The following is a 17,436-nucleotide window of genomic DNA, read 5'->3' on the forward strand; positions in this document are numbered from 1 at the left end:
TGGACACAAATATATCTACAATAAGGAGAGTGCAACTATCGAACTATGGTGGTATGACTTGATAGTTAACAAATACTGATAATTTGGTCTAAAGAGTTTTAGCCAATTAATCTTAAATCGTTGGAACTCATGATAGATAGATCCATAAGGTCCATCTACTAGCTCGTAAAACATGAACACCTTAATTAATGAATTGAGTGAATTTGGAATGATATCAATTTGAATTGTACAAATTGTATTACAATTTGAAAATATTCAAATTGAAATTAGGGTTTGAATTTGAATAAGCTCAAATTAAAAAATTAGGGTTTGCATAATTATATTCGATATAATTATTTAACGTTTAATTTATCAAAATTAAATAAAATTGGAAAGCTAAATATTTAAATATTAATTACATGAATAAGATTCATGTTTAAAATTAGGTATGTGATTAATTTAATATTTGATATTAAATTATTCTTTAATTAATTAAATATGTTTAATTAATTTTCAATTTCAATTCAATTTGAGAAATTGGTTTTTGAAAATTTTGGATATAATTAATTGTGAATTAATTAAATTAAGTTTTAATTGATTTTAGAATTAATTAAATTTAATTTAAATGGAAATTCATTTTTATTGGGATCTTCCTACGTTTAGAGAAGTTGCAAGGTTCTTTCTTTATACACACACATTTCCCACTTAAATCATGCAACTGAAGCTGGCATAATCTTGGTTCAGTGGTGTTTGCATGAAGAAAATTCATAAAACTCTTCAATTTCATAGTTTGAGTATGGATTTTTTTACAGAAAATTGTTTTCTGCTGAAGAACATTATCTTCCCCAAAAACCTGATTTCCTTCACCAGATCCACTTCAATTTAGATTTCCACCACTCAAATTCAAGGCTAAGAATAGTAAATAAGATCTCTTGGTGGTTCACTGAAGAATTGGAGTTCAAATAACATGAAGAGCAACTTGGAATTGGGAGAATTCATCAAAAGTATGTTGTTGAGAAACTCTCTTCTTAAATTTCTATTTAAGCATGCTTTTATAACTCAAATTAAATGTAATTAGAGTGCTTATTGATTATGTTTGCTTCTGTTGCATGTTTGCTTATTCTATTATTTATTTCTTTGATAAATTCTTCCTATAATTCGTTTGTGGATGTTGAATTAATTTCTATGCATTGAATTTGAGAATCTTTAGCCAAGTTTCTTTAATTCGATGAATGCTAGAATTTAAGCATGTCTATGTGTTTAAATTTAAAGAGAGTGAACTAGAGCACACTTATGTATGATTGATAGCTTTCTCATATCTTAACTCAAGCTCGTTAGTAGATTTTTAATGTAATTATCCTATTTTGTAGGTATCGAGCAACCAAGAGGTAGAACGAGTGTTTGATGCCAAACGAGGATAATTTGAAGCAATTTTGAGGTAATTTGAGCATCCATACTTCAAAGGAGACCAAATTGTTAGGTTTTATATCCTAAAACTCGTAGTTTGTAAATAATAAACTTATTCTGAAATTCAATAAAGTTATTATTGAAATTTGATTCAATAAAGTTATTATTGAATTTATGAATTACTTATTTCGTTTTAGAAATAAATCCAATACACTAAAAGATCCATGACTATTATATGAGTACTTGAACTTTATGTGGAGACATAAAAGTAGATTAAGTTCGAGCAAATGGTCAAAATGATCTATAGTATACGAATAAGGTTGGGTGTCTTATTCTAGTAACACTATCAGGTGCAGCCCACTCTGTAATTGTTACAAAGAATTGTAAAGTGCTACAAACGAAGTGATCCTAATTCGTTCATGTGGTGACATAAGGAGTGAGGGCTTCCAGTGCAAGGAATTTACATAAGATCGGCCCAAAAAATAAGTCACTCTTACTTTATAACGTTGTTTACTGTTTAAGACTGACTATTTAATACAATGACCTAGGTAACTTAACCTTAATCCTGAGCTAACTATGAACTTCTCTGTTAATTCGGGATTATCTTTTGATCTGCATAGGTGAGAGCATTCCAACAATACTACTTAATAAGCCTCCCATTTTTTGGATAAGACCGGGTAGATAGCTGGGGACATAGGGTGCAAGATGGAATTCACGCCTACCCGATTTAGGGATAGGAGGAAGGTTGTTCTTTTAAGTGTTGAATCCAGGGCTTGAACACGGGACCCCACTCTCTCATTGGCCTGAGAGTGATCCGATTTAGTGATTGGATCACAAACCAATGATTCATTAGAGGATCAGTGGAACTTAAGGAGCAAGACGTAATTTTGGGGGTAAAACAATATTTGATCCAACTGTTATTACGAACAACCTGTGAAGGGTCGACTTACTGATTATGGTTAAATCAAGTGGATACAAATATATCTACAGTGAGAAGAGTACAGCTATCGAGCTATAGTGGTATGACTTGATAGTTAACAAATATTGATTAATTCAGTCTAAAGAGTTTTAGCCAATTAATCTCAAATCGTTGGAGCTCATGATCTGTAGGTCCATAAGGTCCCTCTATTAGCTCGTAAAACATAAACACCTTGAATTAGTAAAATGAATGATTTTGGAATGATATCAATTTGAAGTGTTCAAATTGAATTTAGGGTTTGAATTTTAATAGTTCAAATTAGGGTTTGTGTAATTATATTTGATATTATTAATTAACATTTAATTTATCGAAATTAAACGAAATTGGAGAGTTTATAATATTTAAATATTAATTACATGAATAGGATTCATGTTTAAAATTAGATATGTGATTAATTTAATATTTGATATTAAATTACTATTTAATTAATTAATTTTTTTTAATTAATTAAAAATCAAAATTAATTTTCATTTTCATTTCAATTTCAGAAACTAAAATATTGGTTTTAATTTTAATTAATTTTGAATTAGTTAAAATTAAAGATTGAAAATGGAAATTGAAATTTTGAAAATTGGTAGTGGACTTTTCCACATTTTGGTGAAAAAATTAGGTGTTTCTCCTAAACTAACCCACCTTGCCCATTAACTTCATACAATTGAAGTATCATTGGGGTTGCTCTTCAGTGCCTACATGTATGAAAAAATTAAAATCCACTTCAATTTCTAAGATTGAGTGTGAGAGGCTGCTGAAAATGAGTTTTTGCAGAAACTGTTTTTCCCTCTCTTCAAACCCACACTAAAACATTCACAAATTCAGCTCAATGTGAGTTCCACCACTTAAATTCAAGGTTGAGAATAGTAGAGAAGATCTCTTGGTGGTCCACAACTTCAATTGGAGAAGATTGTAGCTCAAATTCATGTTTGAAGAGGATCTTCAAAGATATGTGTTGAAATCCTCTTAATACCCTATGAATATGCTTATTTTGATGTCAAAATTAAGGAAATGCTTAATGATCCTGTTTTCTTTCGCTGCATGTTTTTGTAAACCAACACAAACTGCTCCTAACATGAGCGTCGCAACACTCACCAATCCTTTAGCCCAACGCTGAAAGGGAGATTGTTGATGTGCAAAGCAATGTTACAACATTGTCAACAATGTTGCAACACTATGAACTTTTGACGGTAATTTCCAACATCCAACTGCGCGCCTCTTGCGCAACCATGCGTCACAGCAGCATCGCATCCCTCGTCCAACGCTCGAAGGCCAGCTGCGTAACAGCGTTATAACACTGTCCCTAGCGTTGCAATGCTCTAACTGATTTCTATATATATTCTCTTCAATTTTAGGTCAAAAGGAATGTTGAATCCTATGGAGGCTGATGATAGGCCTGGTTTTCTTCCTTCCTTTTTATATTTTAAGTATCTTTAGGTTAGGTTTTTTTTGGGTAGTATGTCCTAAAAACTTGCAGTTTGTTATGTTAAATATATTCTATTTACAATAATGATGTTAGTGACGTTTATTCAATAAAACTTTTGTTGAATATATAAATTTCATTTGTAAAAACTAAATATAATAAACTAAGATTCATGTCTATTACATGAGTACTTGGACTTTATGTGGAGACATAAAGATGGATCAAGTTCGAGTAAATAGCCAAAACAGCTTATAGTATACGAATAAGGTTGGGTACCTTATTCTGGTAACACTATTGGATACAACCCACTTTGTATTTAGTACAAATGATGTGATCCTGAATCGTTTATGTGAAGGCATGCAAGTGGAGGCGTCCTATGCAAAGAGTTTATATAAGATCGGACCAAGAAATAAGTCACTCTTACTTTATAATATTGTTTACTATTTGAGACTGACTATTTCAAAGCGATGACCTAGGTAACTCGACCTTAATTCTAAGTTAACTATGAATTCCTATTTATTCGAGACTATCCTTAGATTTGCATAGGTGAGAGTTGGCTCAATAGTGCCAGCTCAATAAGCTTCCCATTTTAGGGGTAAGACTGGGTAGATAGCTGGGGGCATAGGGTGCAAGACAGAAGTCACTCCTACCCGCCTTTAGGGATAGTGGAGAGGTTGTTCTCTTAAATATTGATTCCAAGTCTTGAACAAGGGGTCCCAACCTCTCATTAGCCTGAGAAGGAATCAGTTTGATGATTGGATCATAAACCAATTATTCACTAGAGGATCAGTGGGACTTAAGGAACAAGATGTAATCTCTGGGATAAAACAGCATTTGACCTAGTCATTATTATGAATAACCTGTGAAGGTTGATTTATTGATTACGGTTAAATCAAGTGGACAGAAATATATCTACAGTGAAGGGAGTGCAACTACTGGGCTTTAGTGAAGTGGCCTGATAGTTAACAAATGTTGATTAATTCGGTTTAAAGAGTTTAGTCGATTAATCTTGGATCGTTAGAGCTCATGATATGTAGGTTTATTAGGTCTCTCTACTAGCTCACAAACGGATTAAACCTTAGAATAGAATGATGAGTTTAATTTGAAACGTTCATATTCGAATTAAGGAAATTAGTAATTATATAGAATATAATTACACGTTTAATTATCAAATTAAATGAAATTGGAGAATTGAATAATATTTAAATTTGATTTAAATATTGTTTACATGAATAGATATTCACGATTGAGGAATTGGTGGTTAATTAATTTAATATTTGATATGAAATTAATATATTTAATTAATTATAATAGTTAACTTTATATGAAATTAATTATTGAATTAATTATATATAAAATTGATAAAGTTTTAATTGATATTAATTATGGAATTAATATCTTAATTTTATTTTTTGAAAAAACAGTTTTCAAAATAAAAGGAAATTGATTTTCAAATTGAAATTTCAATTTCAATTTGGAAAAACCCACGAAAACCCATTTAGTGGGTTTTTCCAATTATGACTCACAATTCCACAATAAAACTTCAAATAGGTGGTGTCTCATGCTGATCAATTGGGATGGCATGAAAAAGGAGATAAAAACACAACTCATTCAGCTGAGATTGAGTGGCCATGCAAGCTATTTTTCTTGGTTTTCATAGTTGAAGAAGGGTTCTTCAAACTTGAAGAACAACCAGCTCTCTTCACCAAACTTTCCTCATTTTCAAGCTCACTTTGGATCTCAAAATTCAATCTAAGATCCAAGAGAATAGTAGGGAAGACGAAGTGGTGATCTACATCCTTTTGGAATGAAGAATCAAACTTAATTTGTGCTTTGAAGAAGTTTTACAAAGGTATGTCAGAAACCCTCTTTATTATTCTATGAGCATAGGTTCTTAATTGCTAAAATTGATGAATTAAAGTTCTTAATGATCCTGATTTCTTCCGCTAATTGCATGCTAACTCCATCAGTTTTTACTTTATTTTGAATTGTAAACAATGGATTGGATCTTCCTCTTCGATTTGTTTATAGATTATTCTAGGTAACAGTTTTCTATCTAGATATTGGAGCTTTAATTCTTTGCTAATTTCTTGAGTTTTCTGTGTTCTTGAATAAATTGCATGCTAAATTTGTGTCTTCTTCGAATTCATTATAATTTCTATACGCATGATTGTGAGGTTAACTTTTCACGCATAATCGTGCATGGCTAATCGATTTTTAGTTACGTCACATTTTTACCTGAATGTCTAGCTAAAATCAATTAAGTAGCATTAATTAATTGTGCATTTGATAGCTATTCCTAGGATGCATGAATTGTTAGGTTCGAAGATAATTTGGTTAATTGAACATCACTTTCTTAACAATTAATCGACACAATAGAATCCTTGAATATAATGCATATGTTTCTAATTCTATATGGATGCTATCAAATCCAATAGGATTTAGAAACATGTACATTAGTTGGGGTATGGCCTTTCCGACCTTAATTGATGCTTAGGACACTCCCTAAGTTCGATCTTTTCTAGTCGTTCGCCTTTATAGAGGCTAGTTAGATCGCATCGAGTGAGTTGTTGTGCACACATGAATCAATTGCATGTTTAAGTTATAGAAGTCGAGGATAGAAATTACGTTGAATGGCTCTAGAAACTTGATAGACAATCCTAGGTTACATTTATCCTTTGCAATTTAATTTCAAGCATATTTTCATTTTGTCCAAAACCAAAACCCTCATTTTTACTGTTTTCCACAGTTGAATTTAACTTAAGAGAAGATTAAATCATGACCTCTCTGTGGATCGACCCCATATTTACCGCTTATGCTACTTGTTAGTATAAGAAGTAGGTTTAGGTGATTTATAAATATTTTTGTTTCAGTTTGGAGTCGAATTAATGAAATCGATTTTTGGCTCGAACAATGATTTAGGTTGTTTAGAATAATCTTTTTCATAACATTGCATGATTAGTTAAATTCAAGAATGATTGAATTAATAACCTAGGCTTTCTGAAGTACCAATTCGATCTTAGTCAAGATTGCCTCTTAATAATGCAAATGCATGATTAATATGAGCGCTATCGAACCCAATTAATTGTGGTATTTAGAATTGATAGAATTGTTTTATCATGAATTAGGTTATGCAAATCTAGGCTTATAGGTTGCATAGGCTAAGTGTATAATTAACAAGAAACTTCATTTGTTCAAATGCCAATAAGTAATCAAGAAAATTAGCCAGACATCTAAACTAGGCTAGATCATTTTTAAAATCGAGTTTATATCTTTATATTTATGCATTTACATTCTCGTCTTTACATTCTTGCACAATTTTATCAATTTTACAACCCCCCTCCCCTCGGTTACCACTCAAATTCAAAATTAGGTACTGATTCCCTGTGGACGATCCCTTTCTCACCATCTATACTATGTGTTGGTGTAGGTTGTTAGATTGAGTTAAGAATTTATTTGGTCTCTGGAAGTATAATGACGACAATGTGCATTGCCTTAAATAACACGCTTTTATCGTGGAATCAATGGAAATTTAAGGAGTAAAACGTGTTGTGGGTGTCTCAACCATAATTATTGAAAGTTCAAGAGGTAACTCTCTCTCCAATCAAGTTGTTGCCCTACTTCACTATGTATCAATTCAAATCGAAAGATATTGATGTTTAAGTTTATTCTCCTATATTTGCTCAGATAAATTATTTATTGTTTTTTTAGTTGTCAGTCATTCATGGAGATTGTTAGGAATGACTAGTCAATTAGTCATTTACTGGAATGATTTGTCATCAAATTAGCAACAGATTTTTAAATATATTTTCATATTTAATTTAAATTTGAAAATGGTTTTTTGTATTTATTTTAGATATGAAACGTTTTCCTATTTAATTTAGATATGAAACGTTTTTGTATTTAATTAAGATCTGAAAGTTTGCTACATTTAGTTTAGAAAAATATTTTTATTAGATTTTTATAAAATGAAAAATGGTTGTTTTAGTCCTCAAGGGTGAGATTTGAGTTTGACATGATATTTCTCTCTATTAAAAATGATTTAATTTCGAGTAAAGTTTTCACTCGATCCAATCCATCTTCAACGAATGCACGTCTGAGAAGGGTGTTGTGTTAACCTTGAGGAGCAGTTGGCTTCTGGAAATTTAGTACAGAGGTCACGTCAATTTTGCTTTCAAGGCAGTGGATCTTTCACGGTACAATAATAATTGAGAACCAGAATCGACAACGACTAACAATACCAACATGCACCATTTTCTTTGTAATAGACTTTAATTCCCTTGGTCTTTTATGTTTTTGTTTTGTGAGCACTGAGAACATAGAATTAAAATGGTGCTTCTTTGGTGGCAAGGAGAGGGAAGGTTGAAGGTGAGAATGGAGGAGAGGGAAAGGAGATGGACGTCATATCATTCATGATATATATTAAATTAATAAAATTTGCTACAACAACTAGCAACTCATCTTTTAACAGCAACATCATTTTTTTGTTAGTCAACTAACGGTTCAAGAAGTCTCAAGGACCATTTAGAACTATTTCTCAAACTTTGGAGACTAAAGTGTTCATTTTGAAACTTCAGGGACGAAATAGACATCAACTTCAAATCTCATAGATCAAAAGTATGTTTTACCCTTTTCTTATGTTTAAATTTTAAATTTATCAAAATAGATTTTTATTTCTATGTTGTACAATCAATTTTTTTTAAAAGTACTAAAAAGAAACGATTTGTTTTGGTGGTGGCAATGAGGGTTTTAAAAGTGTTTTTGAGCATTTTTAATTAAATTATTCACCATCCGTTAACTGTCGGGTACTTCGCTAAAGACCAACAACTGCACTCTTGAAATTGTACACGCCAAGGGGGTCTTGTTGAGCACTTGCAACTTGGTGACAAAAAATTAATTAATTATTCGTCAAAGACTTGATGACTAAAATTAGTGGGACGCGATATGCGATGCATGTTCTTAATGTATACGTTGATTATCATGCATCGATGGTCATGCATTAGACTTACAATATGCATTAACAAATGTATGCGATGACCATGCGTTTCTGTAACAAGTTTTCTTGCGCTCACGCCAAGTATAACGCAAACGCAAGTTTCTCGAGTGATCCGAGGTCGAACTCAGGGACTTGTAGCTAGATGTATGCGGTAATGTGTATGTGGCGGTTGAATAAAAGAATGATGGGGGATTTTATGCTACAACCACTCCTACTCCTAACTAACAGACAACGCAATGAGAAGTATGAATGAGAGGTAGAAATACGACAACTGTTGACGCGTAGTAAATGGATGGAAAATAGATAAAATGTGAATATGTCTTCATCGCAACCCTTAAGAGTGACCGCAAGGGCAACCTTAGCCAACGCAAGCGATGCAATCATGCTACACACACTTGAGCCTATTTCTAGGACGTATGCGATGTGTATGTAAAATGGTCGAGATGACCGCATATCGCCACTGTATCTTACTTCTTGGACGCATGCAATATCCTCTCCGTAGTGTGCATACGCTGTGTAAAAGAAAATGGAGTTTATTCCTAAGTTCCCCATTCTTGTTTATGCGTTCCAATCCGCTCTCTCGAGTCTTAGATTTGGATTTTAGACTACTCTTCCAAGTTTGCCTAAATGATGAATGATGCGCTCATAAGACAAGGTAACTGCATGAACTTGGATGACGTAAGATTATTCCTATCTTAGTGAATACATGCTTACACTACTTAATATGACCAACCACTTACCCTCCTGGACAGTTAGTTGTTGCTGACCTTACTCATAGACAAGCGTTGCATCCGCCTATAGACAGGCGTTGCGACAGCTTCACACTAAGCAAATAAGGTTTTCTCACACGCTCGCACAACGCACACCTTCCGGTGGTGTGCTACATGCTTCATATCTCTAATCCACATAACTAAGTATGCGATACTCAAGCAATCTCACTAAGTGATGCAATGAAAGTTAAAGATACTAAGTAAAGAAAGATGGAAATGGAATCGAAAGAAATATAGAAATGCATTGACATACAATGTATTAATTTCTTAATCCAAAATGTAATACAATACAATATAAGAAAAGAAGAGAAAATGAAAGGACCAGCTAGAAGCAATGTCTTGCTTCCAGCGGATGTGTGTCAAGGCTGCTGGTGGTGCTATGGATGGGCGGTGGAGCTGACTCTCTCGAGATCTAACTCCGACGAAAACTCCCGTCGTCACTCGGAATGGATGAAGAAGATGAATAACTCTCAAGCTTTATTCTAACGTGTTCGTCTGGATCACAAGGATTTTCCCGAAGACCGAAACTTGGATAATTTGAAATTCTGCTCAGCGGCTTCTATTTATAGAGCTTGATCATCGACAGCATTAATGGATTGCTCTGATTTTGACATTAGCGACGCGTTGGTCCTTTTCTGAATCTCTGCTGCTAACGGCGTGGTAGGTGAAATGTTAACATCATCTTTTGATTTTCCCGAGATATGTGTTGATGCGTTCATTCCACCAACCTTGCGGTCATCCCACTATTATGGTTTATCGTGTAGCAGCAATCGTGTAATGACCGCATTCGCTTAATACCGCAACTTCTACACGATGACCGCAATCGCTTGACGATCGCAACTCCTATGCGATGGACGCATGCGGTTGATTAACGTAACACCTATGCATTGATCGTATGCATTCGCTTTTGCGGTAGCCCTGCTTCCGCGTTTGCGTCCACTTCCTGTGTTAGCTACAAAAATAGACAATTGAACGCATAATAATGCATAATAATGGGTTAGCCGAGATTCTCAATGCTGAACGCCGCAAACTCATTTTCTCAAGAATTCCTAACATAATTTCTGCATATTTTCCTTAACAACCCTCATAATTCTAAATAAAAGGTCTAAGATGACATGCATTTCTGCATGTCATCACAACCCTATGCGTTGACAAGACATGCGACAGTCGAAGGGAGGGGGCGAGGTTAGTGAGCCTTTTTTTATTAGCTTCCAAATTTTAATCTAGTTTTTTAAAACAATTGTAAAAAATAGATAGTAAATCAATAAATTTGGAGGTGGAATGAGTGTTTATAAACGTAATTTTCAAAAATTTAAAATTAAAAATGAAACGATTACTAAATGAGACCTAAATTTTAAAAATTAAGTTTTAAATGTTAATATGATGAATGTAGAAATTTAAGAACTACCAATCAAAATATACAAATATGAGCAATTAACTCATTCTCATTTTTATCCCGATTGAGCTAACAAAGGGACCTTATGAACTTATAGTTTGAAGCTTCAATGGCACTCGATTAATTAATCAAACTCTTTGATTAAATTAATCTACTTCCATTAATTGTCAATCACTCCACTTTGTTATATTAAATATTTAAAATTTGAATATAAATACCAAAATTTAATTTATTTTAAATAAATAATTAATTAAAAATAAAAACATAAACGGGGGAGTTTTTACCTGCAGGGACCCGATCTCTGAACTGGGATTCCCCGACTCCCCAAAACGGGGAATGGGGCGAGGATGGGGACGGAGACGACATACCTGACCCTGCCCGTCCCGTTGCCAACCTTATGTGTTAGAAAGAATACTCATCCACATCACATATAGAATACATTATTCTTTTTTTCTTAAATTAAAATTTGGCCATATTCTAAATTTTATTTAAAATCAAATTGTTCAATTTGAGATTAAACAGTATATAAAATCTTCAATTAAAATTTGGACATATTTCAAATTTTATCCCAAATCTAAATCATCCAAATGTATAATCAGGAAATTATGTTCTTAACTTAATTATTTAACTAAGTAATCTTGCAAATGCAAGGTTTCGACTTGGTAATAAGTACATGTGTGACCATATATTGGAAGCGTCTATTATTTCTATAAAATATTTAAATGGTCTGAGCTCCGTTCACAAAACCGTCTGTCGCACGGCTTTTTCTCATCGTTTTAAATCTTTGGGCTCGTTTTCAAACTACGAATCTGTTGATGATTTTCTTGTATACACAAGACTCATCAACGTTTTGATCAAATCCATAAGATTTGATCACAGTATCAAACCTTATGTTTCAAGATCGAGAAGTTTGTTTCGGTCCATAAATGGACCGATTAAACTTGCAAACCTTGCTCTTGAGCTTAGGTTATGACAATAAATTAAATAAAATTATAATTTTAGTCAAATCTCTATTTTAAATTTTTTAAAAAAATAAATATTCTTCTAAATTTTTTAGTTTACTTTAAATGTAACTATATTAAAATAATTAAGATGATAAATTTAAACTAATCTAAAGTCTAACCGATCTTATTCCTGAAAAAGACAATCCTGAATAAACAGGAGTTCATAGGGCCTTATTTGACATTTGGGTCAAATTAAGCCTATTTTTGGGTTCAATTGGACTTTTAACCCAAATAATAATATCAAATTGGGTCAAATTAATCTCATCTGATTAAAATAAAGAAGAGGGATAGGATATCACATATCCTTGAAGACACCATCTTCTCGCTTCCTTTCCAAAGCACAAACACGGACTATTTCTCTTGATCTCCCAAACTTGACACCACGAACGCAACGAAAACAACAAGAAAGAGGACACCACCAGAGATCTTCCTCGTTATTCTCAAGGTGAGAATCGCAGCGGAGTTTCATGGGCTCGCTTGGAATAATTTTTGCAAATAATCATTCAAAATGCAACAACTACTAATGAATACCAAAATTCTGGTTTAAGAACGCAAAAAAAAAGACATTGAACGAGAAATCGAGCCGAGAATAGTCTATCAAAGCACGATCAACTTGTCTACTAATTCATGATTTGATTAATTTGATATATAGAAATCAAGTACAAATTACTTGTACTTTGATTCCAACTTTATTTTTTGTTCGTGCATCCCTAAACAAAGTATCCCAATACAGACCAACATCCAAGACCTTTTTAGCAGTTCGTTTAGAACTAAGATGTCCACTACATGCATGCTCATGAAAAAAAATGTTAAAATAGAAAAAGATTTCATCCTTAGGGACACACCTCTTAACAATTTTATTAGAATAAAATTTTCATAAATATGACTCATTTCAGGGGTAAAACCGGGTAGATAGCTGGAGACATAGGGTGCAAGAAAGAATTCACGTCTACCCAATTTAGGGATAGGAGAAAGGTTGTCCTCTTAAGTATTGAATTCAGGTATTGAACAAGTTGCCCCACCCTCTCATTGGCTCGAGAGGGATCCGATTTATCAAACATACCAATAGTTTTTTTATGTATAGAAATTTAAGAGTATGATGTCTATCAGAAATAAACTTGAAAAAATGGCATAGATGACCAATCTTTACCCAAATCTAAGCAAACAAGCGATGATTGTTGGACGAGCTAAACATTAGTTCGATGGCTTAGTCAACTAGAGGCGCAAAATGGCAATTGTTCATTAGAGGAATTAGTGGTACTTAAGGAGTTAGATGTAACTATAGGAACAAAACGATAATTTTGATCCAACTGTACTTACGAGCACTTAAAGACTGGTTCGGGGTTTTGTCCACTCCTACTAATGCTAGCATCTCTCCTTCCTATTCTCCTAGAATCCATTGAAAATTTTTCTAAATGAAAGCTCACAAAATTTGGTTTACAGTTGTGATCTTCTTCGAAATTCCTCCGATTTTGACCCATCTTCTTCAGAATTCGACCGAAACAACCACGAACAACACAACACAACACAGACCAAATACAGACTCTATAACCTGAATTATGCCCAAAACATGGGCCCTTACAAATAAAAATTGAAATAAAATGAGTTTGAGAAAACATTTTGAAATATAGTTTTTTAAAAACAAAATTAAAAATAATCAATCAAATAATTTAAGATAAAAGGAAGCACAACAAGGGGTGGTGGCGCAGTTGGCTAGCGCGTAGGTCTCATAGCTTTAAGAGTAATCCTGAGGTCGAGAGTTCGAGCCTCTCTCACCCCATTATTTTATACTATTTTACGAAATAAAATAAAATAGTGATTTTTATATTTAAAATATAAAAATGTTAATTTATAACAAAAATATCGTATTTTGCACTTTTCCTAATTTTCCAAAATGATTTTTACAATCTTGGTGGGTAAATCATTCTATTTATTCATATGATGATGAATTATGTGTTGAATGGTTTGGGTTAATGATCTTTTTTTTTTTTTTTTGCAAAATTAAATGATTTTTCATATATGACAAGTGGAATTTTTAATAGGGAAAAATACAATACACAAACAATGTAATTATAACTGAAGTTTTTGAAGGATTATGATCTATTTTTAATTTAAAACCAAAATACGTCAAGCTAATTTACACGTTGAACTTGAACTTAATTTACAATAATGTCATATATTCTCCCTTTGAACCAATTGTGAGTGATTTACTCACACCGTTGAAATCAAGATGTGGGGCTCTAATAATTTGTATTATATTTCAACAGTAGCACACAACCTTTTTTAGTATTTTTATGTAAAAGCAATTTCCCAAAAATAATAAAAGACGAGAAAACAGAGAAAAAAGAAAAAGAAAAAGAAAAGCAGATGCAATAGCACGAGACTTGGACCTCACGTCTCACCATAATTGATGACACGTCCACGTAGCTTGAAATTCTTCATGACAAAGCCAAGTTACTTTAGGGTCCAAAAGAAAAACACTTTAATGTAAGAGTTCTTAGTTTTATTTTTGCTTTTTTAGGGGGCAAAATAAATACAAAAAGGGGGGAAAACTACAAAATTGAAATAGGCACAGGTCCATGAGGTTAGTCCTTTAATTTATCCTTCAAAAAAGCAAAATTAACACAGATGATTATTTGTTGGGAAAAACTTTTTTATTCAATTATTATTATTATTATTTCAATAAACTACAAATTATACTTTATTTTATTTTTTTAAGTATAATTGTTGGGAATTTTGGAAATTGGAGTTTGGGGTTATTTTTGGATCATGCATTTTTTTAAAAAAAAAAAAATTAAACAATCATTTTACAAATTTGTGCATGTGATGTTTCTAGTACCTTATTTTTATTTTAACACTTTTGATAAAAAATGAAAATAAAACATTAATATGTCTAACAATTTTTTTTTCAAAAGTGTTTTTACATACAAGTTTGTTTGATTTCTTACCTGATAAAAGTGATTTTATTAATGTTAAATTACTATAAAGAACAACTATAAAGTACTGTGAACTAATAAAAAAAACAATGAATTCAACTTTTTGACGAAACTTACATACTTTTGTTTCTACAAATACGTTTTTATTGGCAATTTTGTGCATCAACTTAAATATAAATATCTGCTGATATTTTATATGTATTTTATAATTACTAGTTATTTTTAAGCTTTAAATTAATGTTTTATTGACAATTTTATGTCATAAGCGTCAACGAAATAAAAAAACTCATGTGTCAACAAAGTCCAAATTTGTAATTGTCATAATTTAAATAATGGTCGTAGAAGCTGGTGGAATGGCTACCGTCGGAGTTCGTAAGAGTTGGCCATCAACTATGATGGTTAGATGTTGCAAGAGTTGGTCACATGCAATGGTTGCCAGAGTTGGTTGTTGGAGGTGGTCATCAGAAGTGGTCATCGAAGTTGAGCAACGAGGCATCGGGGATGATTAGAGCTGGGTGCATTATTGGTAGATATAGTATAAAATGTTGATGACATATGAAGTTGGCCTCCCAAACAATAAATTGAGTTCATATCTCAATTCATCTCAGCTCATCTCCTCACCTCAATCGTCCCTTTAATGATGATAATTTCTAGTTTATCTACCAATATATGCTTTACTTGAATATGCCACATCAATGCTATTTGACATGTGAAGTTCAACTTTGTTCACAAACTAAACTTGACTTAACCAACAACAAAATATTTTTAATGACGTGTTTCAATGTTTAAAGATGTTTGTATTAAAAAGATGTATAGCCATATTAATAAAAAAAAAATGATTTTATTTATAAAAAAATTAATAAAATAAAACAATGATTTAATAAGCTGACATACTCTTAATAATTTCAACAACTTCTTTTATTTGTTTTTGTTTTTGTTTTTTCACAGAATGACTCAATCGATAATGTTTAATACATCAAGAGTAAAATTGATATCCATAGATGAATAAAATCTAAATTGAGAATGCTCTAAAAATTCATAGACCATTGATATAACTATTACTGTTGACACGAGATTTTCGGAGAAATTTGTTTTGTGGAGTTGAACTTGTGTTGATGTTGATTGTGAATGTGGTTTAGTCTCTAGTACTTGATCATCTAATTCTCTCTCTGTTGAACGCATACGCTTGATTTAAGGAAGCGGATCACGTGATCTTTTTGGAGTTAAAGTCTTGGAAGAATGTTTGTATCTCCAAAAGACTCCAGTTTTCAAGAACTACAAATGAATAGGACTTCTCTATTTATAAAGTTCTAAGGTAGCATTTGTGGCCTTGGACTTAGTTAGTCCATGAACCTGATCCTTGGACCTAATTTGGCATTTGGGCCAAGTTAAGCCTATTTTTTAGCTCAATTGAACTTTAGCCCAAATTATAATATCAAAATGGATCAAATTAATTTAAATTATAATATCAAAATGGACCAAATTAATTAATTTTATTATCATGATGAAAACATGTAGAATTTGCCAATTTATGTCTTTAATTTCAATTTGGGGTATATGTCAACCTTTAATTAGTCCAAAATATGATGACCTGTAATTTCTCACTAAATTGATACATGACAATTTGTGATTGGTCCAAATTTTCTTCTTCAAAAAATATTTTTTTTTCAAGATTTACGCACATATAGGGGTGGGTGGATCTCGAAAAAGATAAAATTAATGTCAAAATAGATGTTGGCTCCATTTGACATGTCAAATTAATCAAACTATGAATTTAGTACATACGTTTAATTAAGATTTGGGATAAAGTTTGGAACATGACCGAACTTTAAGTTGAGATAAATTTAAGGTCCTATCCACAATTTAATTTGTTTTTTATAAGAGTCTAAATTTTGAGAGTTGAATTTGGAATAAAATTTGGAATATGACCAAATTTTTAATTCAAGCGAAATTTCATACTTTATCCACAATCTAAACTCAATAATTTGAACTTGGAATAAAATTTAAAATATGCTCAAATTTTAATTTGAGATAAATAGAATTCTCATTCTCAATTTTTCTTGACTTGAGAATAAAAATTCAAACTTAATAAATAAAATTTGGAATATGGCCAAATTTTTAATTTAGGATAAATTTGAGATTTTATCCCAATTTAATTTGCTTTGATTTTTAAGAATAAATTTAGAAGATTTGAATTTGTGATAAATTTTGGAATAAGAAATTTAAAAGAAATAAATTTGAGATTTCATCATCAGTTCGATTTGCTTGATTTAAATTGAGAACAAATTGGAATGATTTGAATTTGAGATAAAATTTAGAATATTGACAAAATTTTAATTTGGAATGAATTTGGAAATTCAATTCACAATTTATTTTGACTTGATAAAGAGTTAAAATTGAATAATTTGAATTTAGGATAAAATTTGGAACGTGAACAAATTTTAAAATAAGTTTAGATAAATTTGGATAGCCCATCCAAATTGGCTCAACCCATGCAAATTCACATTGTCTTTATTTTTTTTTTTTTAATTCAAGCAAAGATAATAGAGATAAAA

The 17,436-nt window shown here is 31.8% G+C and overlaps 1 non-coding gene across 1 annotated transcript; it reads left to right on the plus strand.

Moving 5' to 3' along the window:
• The first annotated feature begins 13,639 nt into the window (after positions 1-13,639).
• Positions 13,640-13,725, plus strand: TRNAM-CAU. Its single transcript is given in 2 exon segments — positions 13,640-13,677; positions 13,690-13,725. It is a non-coding gene; the product is annotated as a tRNA-Met (tRNA).
• The last annotated feature ends 3,711 nt before the right edge of the window (positions 13,726-17,436 follow it).

Source organism: Benincasa hispida, chromosome 1, assembly GCF_009727055.1.
Source record: "Benincasa hispida cultivar B227 chromosome 1, ASM972705v1, whole genome shotgun sequence".
Taxonomy (NCBI): Eukaryota; Viridiplantae; Streptophyta; class Magnoliopsida; order Cucurbitales; family Cucurbitaceae; genus Benincasa; species Benincasa hispida.